Consider the following 12,420-nt stretch of genomic DNA (forward strand, 5'->3'; position numbering starts at 1 on the left):
CCCTGGTTTCTTTAAGTGACAGTGGCATGGGCCATAAAATGAAACTTTGATTTCCATCCATCCATTATCTTTATCCGCTTATTCCATTTTGGGTCACGGGGGTCGCCGGTGCCCATGTCCAGCAATTCTTGAAATAAATCTGTCCCATTTGCACCACTAAAATGTATTTTTTTTGTGACGAGTTGTCTAATGTACAGCTACCTTACTTTAATGTTCTGGATCCTCCTTTATCAGTTCTGTCACACTGATACAGAATGGCCATTGAATTTGCACTGTGGACCACAAATCATGACCTTTTTTACACTTTAGTCCCACTTTTTGTGAGTCAAGCTCTGGCAATCTGTTCCCAGCAATAAATTTTTGTTACAAAGTCACTTGAAATTTTCCTCTTTGCCACTTTAATGTAAAATCAGACTCAGCGGGGGCCTGTTTACAAGGTTGGTGCATGCCAACTATGATTGGATGGTAATTACTTAATTGTTTCATGCAGAGCACCTGTGTGGAAGCATCTGCATTCATTGTGTTTCTGTTTATTCAAGTATCTGTCAGTGGGCTCTGTGTTTTGTTGAAAATGAATGAAAATGAATGTCTTTTGTTGAAAATGAAAGTCAAAGAAGAGTCGTTTTATTCTCCTGAGTTATTTATTTTTTTGTTTTGAATTATGCACGTTAGACCAGCCACTCTAACACATTTCACCATAAAAGGCATGTCATGATTTTTTTGTGCAAATATTTCGTTTGATGAAGAATTCAAACAATTGATGAAAACAGTTCAAGGCTGTAACTGTTGGCCAGTCTTGCCCATCTCAGTTTTAAGATTCATGGATTGTTGTTGGTTTTTATTTTTATTTTTTATTGCTTCCTGTTCTGCAGCCAGGTTCTCCTTCCTTTTTGCCCCCTTGGTTTCTGTACTCCCAGCACACCTGAGTGTCACACATGCTCAATAAAAAGGATTAAACATTTTAATAGTTTCTTTAATCTCATCTTTAATTATATATATTTTTAATATACCTCTCATGAGAGTTAAGGTGAGGTATGTTTCTCTGCTCTGTCTCAAGTTTTAATCATGTTCCTCCACTTAGCTCCCAAAGGTCATTTGAGTGTTATTTTCAATATATATTCACAGCAGCTAAAATTATTTATTCAGCTCTTGTATTGTCAGAAAGATTAGTTAACTCTGTTTTCTGTCAGGTTCTAATAGAGACTATCGGAGTGCAACGTTCTGTCTTTAGTCATGTCAGAGTAGCCATGTCCTGGGGCTCTGTGTGTGTGCTACATATTTACTTTAGTGCATTCACTGTCAGACAAACAAATGAATAGAGGACGACACGCACACTGTTTGCTTCAACTCTCTGGTGCACAAATTCAAATCTCAGCAAGTGCCCATTTGAAAAGAAGAACTAGAGAAACTGCAGTTTGAATACTGAGAGCTACATGCTGCTGAACTCTGCTAGAGATGCTGAAACTGTGTTTTTAAAGCTAAACATTAGCTAAAGGCTATAAAGAAAAAATAACACTAATTAAATGTTAAAATGCAAACTTATAGGTAAAAGCAAAAAGCGCCAAAATGGTAGCTAGCGCTTAAAGAAGAAAAATGATAGAAGCAAGTTAAAAGTAGCAAATGTATAGTAGTGAAAGTAGCTAAACTATAGCTAGATGCTACATGTAGTGAAAATAGCTAAAAGTACTAATAGATCAACTACAACGTAAAAGTAGCAAAACTGAGCTAAAAACTAAAAGCAGCTAAAGGCTAGTTACCGGTAAATGTCAAAAATCTAGTTCAAAGCTAAAATTTGCAGGACAGTAGCTAAAAAGTTAAATGTAGCGAAAAGATAACTTGACATAAAAGGCTAAATAAAAACGTGAAATAGCTCAACTAAAACCAAAATTATAAAAGGTTTGTTAAAAGTATTAAATGACTAGTTATAAAATATCAAATGGCTAGCTTGAAGCTAATATTTGGATAACAGTAGTTAAGCTAAGAAGACAAAAATACAGCAACGACGCTGAAGCAGATTTTAATGGAAACACTGTTTTTGACAGAACTGAAGGCATCCTAATGTATAGTTATCGAGAAAATAATAAAAAAAAGTAAATACTTGAGAAGTAATTAATTACAAAAACAAAAAATTATAACACATTATTGATGGAGCCGAACGTTTGGATCTTGGAAGAGTTAAAATATCTTATGGTACATAGAAGTGGTTTGATTTAAAAAACGGACGGGAAAAATAAAAATAGAAAACAAGAAGCAACAGTATGAATGCTGAGTCAACATTCATTCAGTTGCATTACTTGTCTGGTAAGTACATGAATAAATTCAGCTTTGTTCAGCCACATTCCACAGTTTCAGCTAGTTTTGTTGATTTTAGGCCCTCGGGCCCAGTTTGTCTCGGTCGTCCCTCTGCTTCTCTTGTCAGTGAACCATTCAGAGACACGAGGGTCACTGAGCTCGAGTTTGTCTTACCAGAAACTCCGATCATGGCTTCTTTCTATAAAGACTCCGACATCCTGTTCAGAGCAATATACCAAACCTTTTGCAGCTAACGTTCACCCATCTTCAGTGCTCACACCCTGCACGCCAGGCTCACACAGCCTCATTTGTTAAACTCGAGTGTGAGAGTCGAAATGATGGAAGAGTGAAAGATTTCTTTTGAGTGATACGCTGGATGAGAAGAGGGAGGAAGAATGTAGGACATGACGGATGAGAGAGTAGGAGAGATTAGAGGGGAGGAAGAGCAGGAGGTGAAATAAGAAAGTTTACGCACACCATCTGTGCATCAAAGGTGTGGATGTGTAGACTTGCATTAACAATACACCACCGTGTGACTGTTTTTGAACAAGACATCTCTTGAATTTAGATGGTCTCATTTCCACTTTCCTCTCGAGTGAAACGTGCTATTTTTAGTTTTTCATCTTTAATCTAACAGCACCTGCACATGAGTGAACAAATCAGCTTTGTTGTTTTGTTTGTGAATCCTGCAGTGAGCAACAAATAAATAAAAAAAGTCATGCTTCTGCGCAAGGAAATGGATAGCTTATCTCGAAACAGAAACATTTCCACTGTGTTTAATATTTTTCAAAAACGCTGAAGAATTATTCATTTTAACCAGTATTTTTTTTCTTGAGATAAAATATTTTCTCGTTTACAAGATTAATATGTCAGTGGGGTCATTACATTTAAATATGATCATATGAAACATATTATGACGTAAAGTTTCTTAGATTATCTTAGAATATGCCGTGGTTATAGCCATTTTTGTGTGTGCTACTTCAGATTAGCTGTGGTGCACACCTTCAATCAGACTTCACAAGTTAATCGGTTGCAGATGCTATGTTATGTTGTTTATTTGTCATACACAGGTTAACACAAGGCCAACAATGCAATGAAATGTTCAAGATGAGGAAAAATGATCTGACTCACAAAAAAACAAACAAGAAATACTAAAGCACGCAGTAAGGGTACAAAAATAAAGTACCACAAATTAAAAAAGAACTATAATATTTACAAGGTCCAAAATAAATATAGTAAACAAAAACATGGTAGAATATAACGGTACAAATAGGATGAGTTTGTATGAATAAATATTTCAAGGTAGTACCGTAGTATAAGCTTAAATGCACATGATATATATTGCACATAGCTAAAATAAAGTGTTCAATTCAGTTTATTAATACAGCACCAAGTTGCAACAGAAGTGATCTCAGGGCACTGAACAAAAACATTCACATACATAAAAAACTATTTAATACTATTTATCTGAGGAGCAGACTGATTCAATTTAACTCCATCGCAGAACTCTCTTCTTGCGTAAACACGAAGGTGACAGTGGAAAGGAAAAACTCCCTCATGAGGAAGAAACCTTTAGCAGAACCAGGCTCAGGACAAGCGGACATCTGCTATGACCGACTGGGTTTGAGAGGAACAGATACACAATGGCAGGTCAAGAATCACATGTAAAGATAGAAATGATATCAAATAAAAACTATTCAGGTTTAAAAATTAATTTAAGGAAATGAGGTCAATTTGTCCTCCAGTAGTCTAAGCCTATAGTAGCATTAGAAGCCAACCCTAACTATAGGATTTATCAAAAAGGAAAGTCTTTTAAATCCAGTCTTAAAACTGGACAATGTGTCAGCCTCACGGACAGAAACTGGAAGTTGGTTCCACAGGAGAGGAGCCTGATAACTGACAGATCTTCCTCTCATTTTGCTTTTGGAAACTCTAGGAACCACAAGGAAGCCTGCAGTCTGAGAATGAAGTGCTTTGTTAGGAAAATATAGAACAATAAGATCTTGAATATAAGATGGAGCTAGTTTGTTGAGAGCTTTGTAGTTTCTAAGCAAGATTTTGAATTCAACTCTGAATTTGACAGGGAGCCAGTGGAGAGAAGCTAAAACAGGAGAGATATGATCTCTCCTACTGAATCCAGTTGAAAACTACATATACACAACTGCACAGGTTGTGTGTGACAGGTAATTGCACAGGTAGCGAGTAACATAGAGATTGATTAATTAATTAATTAATTAATTAAATTAATTAAATAATTAATTAATTCAATAATTACATTAAATAAAATCCACTGGTTCATAAGATATTTTGCTAACAAACTGATAAATACACAGACACGGGCAATTACATGATTGCTCTTCTTTCATAGTGTCCTGGTTTGGCTGTCCTCCCTGTCTCCTGTCTGCCTCTTTGGTTTCTCTGTGAGTGCTCAGGTGCGGCCAGCTGGCTCGTTGCTCTGTTTGCTACACGCACCTGTCGCTCATCCCTGAGCTCTCCAACTCGATCTACCTCTGGCTCCTCAAACACAAACCACCAGCTCAATGAAAAAAAAATGAGGCTGTTTTATGAAGCACCAAGTATTTGTGGATCAAGTATTTTTTTTAATTCTTCTGCACCTCACCTGTCTGTTCTGCTCTGAGTCACTAAGAGGGTTGAGTTTCTGGATCAGTTTTCACATCTCACATGCTTCACAGCCGTGTGAAAAGAAAGCCTGTTTACTTATCTGTTAATCTACAGTTATGAAATGAAATCTGTCGATCCAGCTCCTCCTTAATAAACGTGATAGATATCTTCTTTTCACCCTAATAGTTCCATTACACAAAGGAGCTGAACGTTCTGATCTGACGAGCATTAGTTTCAGCCTTATTGACTTCAAGTCAAATCTACTGAGCCTTTAAGGCCTCCAGGCTCTATTGAGAACATTTGATTGTTGCTAGCTTGGATTGCCCCCCCACCCACTATCTGTAAATAACAACATAAATCCTTGTGGGTGCAGTCCAACCAGACACGTCCACACGTCTGGGTAACAAACAGTGCACTATTTGGAAAGAGAAGCCCCAGGTGGCTCATCTTACTCCCCTCTCACACGTCTTTTGTTGGCAGTTTTCCGACCCGACGGCCTCCCTCTTTACCCATTTTTCCTCTGGCACCTTTGCTCTAAAACCAGCCCATCAACGGTGCTCTCTGGTGCATAATTGGTGCCATTAGCAGGAGCCATCCCACACTCTCAGACACTTTGGTTAGACAGGAGCTACAGCGAGGTACCCACTCTTTTTTCGTCTCTCTCTCTTTGTCTCTCCATCTCTTCATCCCACCAACTGTTTCACACTCTCAGGGCGCGCAGCCATCACATTTGTGGGAGTAATGGACCTGGCAAACTACAGCAGATTGGGCGTCAGCAGGCTCAGCCCGGCAGCCACCAGGGATCGTCGAGCTGATGTGATGATTCTGCTCAACAAGGCCTCCTGATCGGACAGACAGAGACGCCGGGGTGGGTGGGGTGTGTTGGAGGCTGTGATTCTGATTTCGAGCATGTGTAAGATAGAAAACTTTAGATAATCCCTAGATTGGTAGTCTGGTCACACATCTTGATGTGTTCAGAGGAAGTCAAGCCAAAAAATAAATAAAAAAGATGGCAAAGTCTTAGTAGAACAACTTGTCTAAACACAATTTCCTGATTTTATTGATTGTTTAACGAAGTTTAGTTCTGTGCGCTCACTGCAGAGGCTCACTTTGCCTCAATACAAACACAAAGAAAAACATTCACACAGTTCTTCCAACTTGCCCTCCCACATACACAGATGGTCTGAGGGACGCTGCAGCAATTAGGCCGATCCGTTTAAAGTCTGACTGTAACGAGCTGAAGGAAGGCTGTATTGCTGGAACTCGCTGTTCTCTGAGGCAAGAAGAAGACGTCTCTGCACTTTCTTGAGATTTCTGTGTGACCGAGTCTTCTTAATTACACCTGAGAACAACAAACAGCTGCTTTCTCTTCCACATTTGCATCTCCATGAGTCAACAATGTGAGGAGGCGTATGCAAACGGGCGCAATCATTCCCTCCATTTCTTTCCAGCTCGACTCAGCAGATTATTCTGCACTTCCTAACAAACTAACCAACAGATGAGTTTTTTTGAAGCATTGATGTGCACAAATTATGTCAGTTTGTTTGTTTGTCTGCAGCATTAGCATCATATCTCATAGAGCTTTGGAAAGATTTTATTGAAACTTTAACACCCACTGGGTGTACAAATACCTGCCATTAAATGTTAGAATCAGCCCGATTCAAGATGGCTGCCACAGCTACAGAAATTGACCTCAGCCATCACAAAAACGGCCACAACTCATCCGATTTTATAGACAATGAGCTAAAATTTTGTGTGGTAGTAGCTGAGTATCATCCCCATTTCATACTTAAAGAGCTACACGTTGTGCAATATTATTTCTTAACACTTTGGCATTAACTTGTGGAATTAACCCTGTTTGTCTGTAGCAAAATGAGCCATTGGATGTGTTTTAAAGTCACCCCTATTCAAGATGGCCTCCATAGCTGATAGAGCTTAGTCAAGATAAAAATGTCTATAATTTAATCAATTTTATAATTATTGAGCTAAATAAGACATGATAGAAGCTGAGATAATGTACAATATTATTTATAAAGTCAGCTCTAAAAAATGTGGATTACTGTATATGAAATGTAAATATATACAAGTTATATACAAATAATAACATAATACATACCAATTTAATAAGAAAAAGGCAATATTGTAGCAGCTCATTATAACACCAATATATTTGATTGATTGGTAACTCTAAATTGTCCCTAGGTTTGAGTGAGAGAGTGAATGGTTGTTTGTCTCAGTTGTCTCTATGTGTCCCTGTGATGGACTTGGACCTGTCCAGGGTGTCCCCCAGCCTCTTACACAGTGATAGCTGGACATGGGCACCAGTGACCCCTACAACCCAAAAAGGAAGAAGCGGGTAAAAGATAATGGATGGACGGATGGATGGATGGATGGATAGATGGATGGATGGATGGATGGATGGATGGATGAATGGATGGAATGAAAGGCGTTGGGTGAGATGCATTCCATTAAGTAATACCATTCCTATAGTTTTGTTGTGGCTAATTCAAATCTTGTCTCTAATTAAAACAGTAGGTTTTCATAAAATTAAACCGTGTTAAGTTCTTATGTTATTAGAATGTGTTCCTAACAATTTCAGCAAAGAGAACAGAAATAAGTACATTTTATTTATTGACCAAAAAAAACTATGAATTTGTTTTATGAAAATAACAACTAAAAAAATACCCCTTGAGAGATTTTGTACAACAAATTTTCACTCGTTTGTTTGCAGCATCAGAGTCAGACATTGACCCCTCATTAAATTAAAAATAGACCTGGAATAAGAGTTAATATTTCCCACATATGAGCTAAAGAAATAACATGAACCATATTTCTTCTTGCCATATTGGCACCACTGCACAACATAAATATTTATCGAGGCTTTACAAAGGTTAAGTGTGTAGGTGTGAGAGGATCTGGCAGCAGATATAACTCTGAAAACCAACATCTCCACTTCGTGAGATTTAAAGCTGTAAGCACAACAAAACTATTTGACATTTGCACTAAAAAATATTTAAAGTTGCAATAACCTGAAGTTTAAATCCCATGGCTTCACATGAAAATGTCCAGCTCTAATATTTATACACAGCTACTTATCATCTATTTAAACTTTTTTAAATTCTAATCTCATACTGTTATTGTTTCCATCATTACTTTCAGATAGTTTGCAAACCTACCGTATTTTGTCCTCTGCATTTTTTTCCTCAGCAAACTTTTCAAAGGCAGATAGAAATTCATGCTGAAAAATGCAATTTTCATGAATATTTCTTGACAAATTATTTAAATAGTGTCTCAGCAGCAAACACCGACAGCAACATATTTATAACCTCCTAAAATTAGTTATTGGCTAAGCTGTGTGTTTTACTTAGCTATTGGTTTTGTGTGGAATAGTTCACTTGATGCTTTTTTGTATTTTTGAATCATTAAAGATCAAATTAAATCATCCAACAAACAAAAACCTATTTGCCATAATCAGGTGAAAACCAAAGAGCGTTAATCTAGATTTCCACATGTGTGTGACTCATGTATTTATAGTGTTTCCCTGTTTTGACTGCAGTGTACTGTCTTATCCATTATTAATGCCTCTTTTAAAACGTGGTCAGGTACTGAACAGAGACCTGGACCCCGAGTTCCTGACAACCCAGAGGGAGAACACAAGAGTTTCAGTGGCCTCGCCATGAAGGAGCTCAGGGGCTTCCAGCTGCATATTAACTCTCTGCAGATGTTGACTGAGTGGATAATCAAGGCCTGAGAACAAGTATGAAACCAGAATTAGTTTCCTCATTTTCTAAGTTCTTGTAACTTGTGATTAGGGTACATAATGGCATTGATGCATGTAGATATATGATATTGGTAAAACAATAAAAAAAGTATTATTGTAGCTCAGTACAAAGTAATTCCAGTCTTCTGTGCATTTACTGTGTCTACAGCAAATTTCAAGTTGTCTATTTTATTAATAGAACATTTAAAACATCAACATAGTGGGTAAAACAAATGTGTCAGGGGAATCTTGGTTAAGGTCAAATGTGTTTGTCACTAACTACTGTTAGCTGCACAGGAACCGTGTGTTTGAGTTAGCAGAGAGAGCTGAATGAGGAGCTGATATGACACCTGATAACTCCAAGGTCGCCTCCCAAGTCTGGAGGAGGAGCTGATGAGCGTGCATTATAAAAACAATCCTGGCACACTGTCCGGTGCAGATGACGGGACTTTAAGCATGTAACTTTGAACATCTATATAAGCCTATTGTGAACTCTGCCCTTGCAAGTAAAACTGGGCTAAAAAAATCTCCTCCTGTTGTCGTGTGTGACTCATTTTTAAGTAAGTCAGATAATGAAAGGATATTTTTTATCCAACAAAAAGTAAGGAAAAAAAAATCAACAAACAAGCAAACAAACACAGCAAAATCACACAAAAATCAACAGGTACAATAAAATAGACTACAAACCATGAAACTCTCAATGGAGCTGTTATTTCAAACTGAACTTGAATTAAAATCCCGTCTAAACACGTGTTTTCAGGTGGGATTTAAAAGACCCTGTGCAGTATGAATATCAAGGTCAGGTTGGGGTCTCGGCCCCCTCGGTGCTTTCATTTAGCCCTCGGGTGCGCTAAGAGCATCTGGCTGGAGGACCTCAGTGCTCTGTTAGGGTTATGAAAATCAAGAAGTTCAGTTAAGTATTTGAATGCCATACTTTAAAACTTTAATTGTAAGTTTAAAAAAAATTGAAATAAATACAAAAATGAACAGGCAGGCCGTGTATATCCACTAAAACTACACCGATGTGGTCAGGCCTTCTGGTTCCCGTTAAAAGACGAGCAGCAGCGTTCTGGACTAAAGGTGATGGAGAGATGATTGATCAAAGCCGATAAAGAAAGAATTGCAGTCGCCCAATCTAATGGCGATGCAGGCACGGATAAGAGTTTTCAGGTCTTCTGGAAGAATGTAAAATTTAGCTTTTACAATTTGATGTAACTGATAAAAAGTGTTTTTGACAACTGTGGACGCTTGTATCTCAAATTGAAAAGAACGTTCTGAAAGCACTCCAAGATTCCTGACAGAGGAGGAAGGACCATCTCGAAGCACTGCACTGAATAAAATGATTACATTCTTCTTATTCATATATTTTAATCAAATTAAACTTAAATTCAATTTAAAACTGAACTCAGTACAGCAAACATTGTTTCACTTAATCTCAAACATAAAAATATAGCTTTTTTAGTGGCACACTCTTCAGTTCTCGTCTCTAGAGACAACCATGACTCAGTTACGTTTTATTTTTATTATCCACAACAATCTAAAGCTCACAGCTGAATCAATACAAATACAGTTGGAACATACTACAGGCATGCCTTTACACGTATGATCACTTTCTGTGGTTAGTCACCGAATGCCTTTCCATAATAACAAACGGTTGATAAATTGGATCAAAACCAATGTCTGCTCTGCTCTGTTACTAAATATAATCTTCAGCTGCAGCAGATGTTGCTACAATAACACAATTTCTGTGTTTGGCACAATGACAAAAATGGCATTTCGATTAAAAAAAAAAAAAGAACAAAAATTACAGACTCAAAATACAGTATTAACACAATGCATGTAAATGTTTTTTTAACAAATTAATAAAATGCACATTGAAACTTTAGAATTAACACAAAGATACGATTTAACATCATCAGACAGTCATCTATACATTTCTCAAACAAGCACTAAAAACTTTATTCAGTGGCTCCAATAAATTCTTTAATAAAACACTGGAGGACACAGACTGTTGTCTCAGACAAGTTGTCATATTTATGCATAGATTTCCAACTACAATAAACTAAAGAACTTCACCAGCTGCCTAAAATAAGCATACCACATTTTTCAGCCTTTAAGACACACTTAAAATTGTTTAATTTTATCAAACATCAACAGTGAGCCTTATAATCCAGTGAGCCTTATATATTAATTCTGGTTGTGCTTACTGACCTCAAACCGATTTTATGTGGTTATTGTGAATGAGTTGAATAAAGTTTGACTTATCTGACTGCTTTGTTTTTTTAATGCACCTTATAATCCGGTGCGCCTTATGTATGAAAACAGATCCGTTTATTGATATTGCACCTTATAATGGCAGCACAGTGTCTCAGTGGTTAGCACTGCTGCCTCGCAGCAAGAAGGTCCTGGGTTCAATCCCTGGTTGGACATGGGGTCTTCCTGTGTGGAGTTTACATGTTCTTCTCGTGCTTGTGTGGGTTTTCTCCGGGTACTCCGGTTTCCTCCCACAGACCAAAAACATTAATGTTAGACTGCCTTCAGGCCCAGGCCTCCCTTAAAAAAGAAATATGTGATCTCAATGGGATTTGCCTGGTTAAATACAAATAAATCAAGGTTAAAAAATAATCTGGTGCACCTTATAGTTTGAAAAATACGGTAATTACTACCTTCTGGCTTTGGTAAAATCAAAACAAAAACTAAAGTTTGACACTACGCCTTCAGGTAAGCAGACTTTTGACTTCTGAACAATGAAGTTGTTCTTTCTCTGCTATAAAAGGCCAAACAATGAAAATGAGTCAGCTTTTGTTTTACGACTTGTTACAGCGTACAAACGAAATAAACAAACCTGTCATTTGTGGAAGCTTTTAATTTAATATTTTTAAATTTAAAGTTGGGAACTTAAATGTGTTACAACCTGGAAAATAAAACATACTTTCTAATTCACGTCACTAAATTTAACTCTATTTAAAGTTCACCGCGGTACCCTGAAGCTGTTAGACTCATAAACCTCTAACCAGAAAAATCACTGTAATGCCACTTTAACTGGTGACATGTGACTTATCTGTGCTGCTGATTTCTTGTCTTTAAGCTGCTGTGTTCATACCCATCTGCTCACTACACACTCATGTTCAGGCTGCTGTTTAATACACCATATCTTATTACATTATTGTTTAGTGTATATCTTAGAACAGTATACTGTTTCTTCTTATACTTTATATTTTTTCTATTGTTGGGTGTAATTGAGTACACAATTTTGTTCCACCTCATGTACCACATGTGATGCGAATGACAATAAAGAACCTTAAACCTTGTAATGAACACAACTCTTATATAGTTATCATTTGATCTTTTGGTACTTTCTGCCTGTCTTAATCTTGTGTATCTGATGAATGTCAAGCAGTTTGTGGACAGATAAGAGCAGTCAGACTGGTTTTGAGTCATCATTTTGTGACACATTCACACTGACAGCATTGCCACACCATCAGATGATCACATGTTTGTTTTAGCAGAATACTTGGTTAGTACAGAGTTAGTACAGAGAAATATGTCATTTGCATTGACGTTAGGAGAGATATTTGAACACTACTTATGGGAAAACCACGATAAAAGCAATATAAGTTTTAATATGTCAAAAATGCATTTTGAACATAAAAAACTGCATTTTTACTGATTTATTGTCAGTTTTTACCATTGCTAAAAAGAAACTGTGTCTTACATCTGAATCTCTATTAGAGGATGCTTGAATT

Source organism: Nematolebias whitei, chromosome 10 (assembly GCF_014905685.2).
Source record: "Nematolebias whitei isolate Nwh7 chromosome 10, NemWhi1, whole genome shotgun sequence".
Classification (NCBI taxonomy): Eukaryota; Metazoa; Chordata; class Actinopteri; order Cyprinodontiformes; family Rivulidae; genus Nematolebias; species Nematolebias whitei.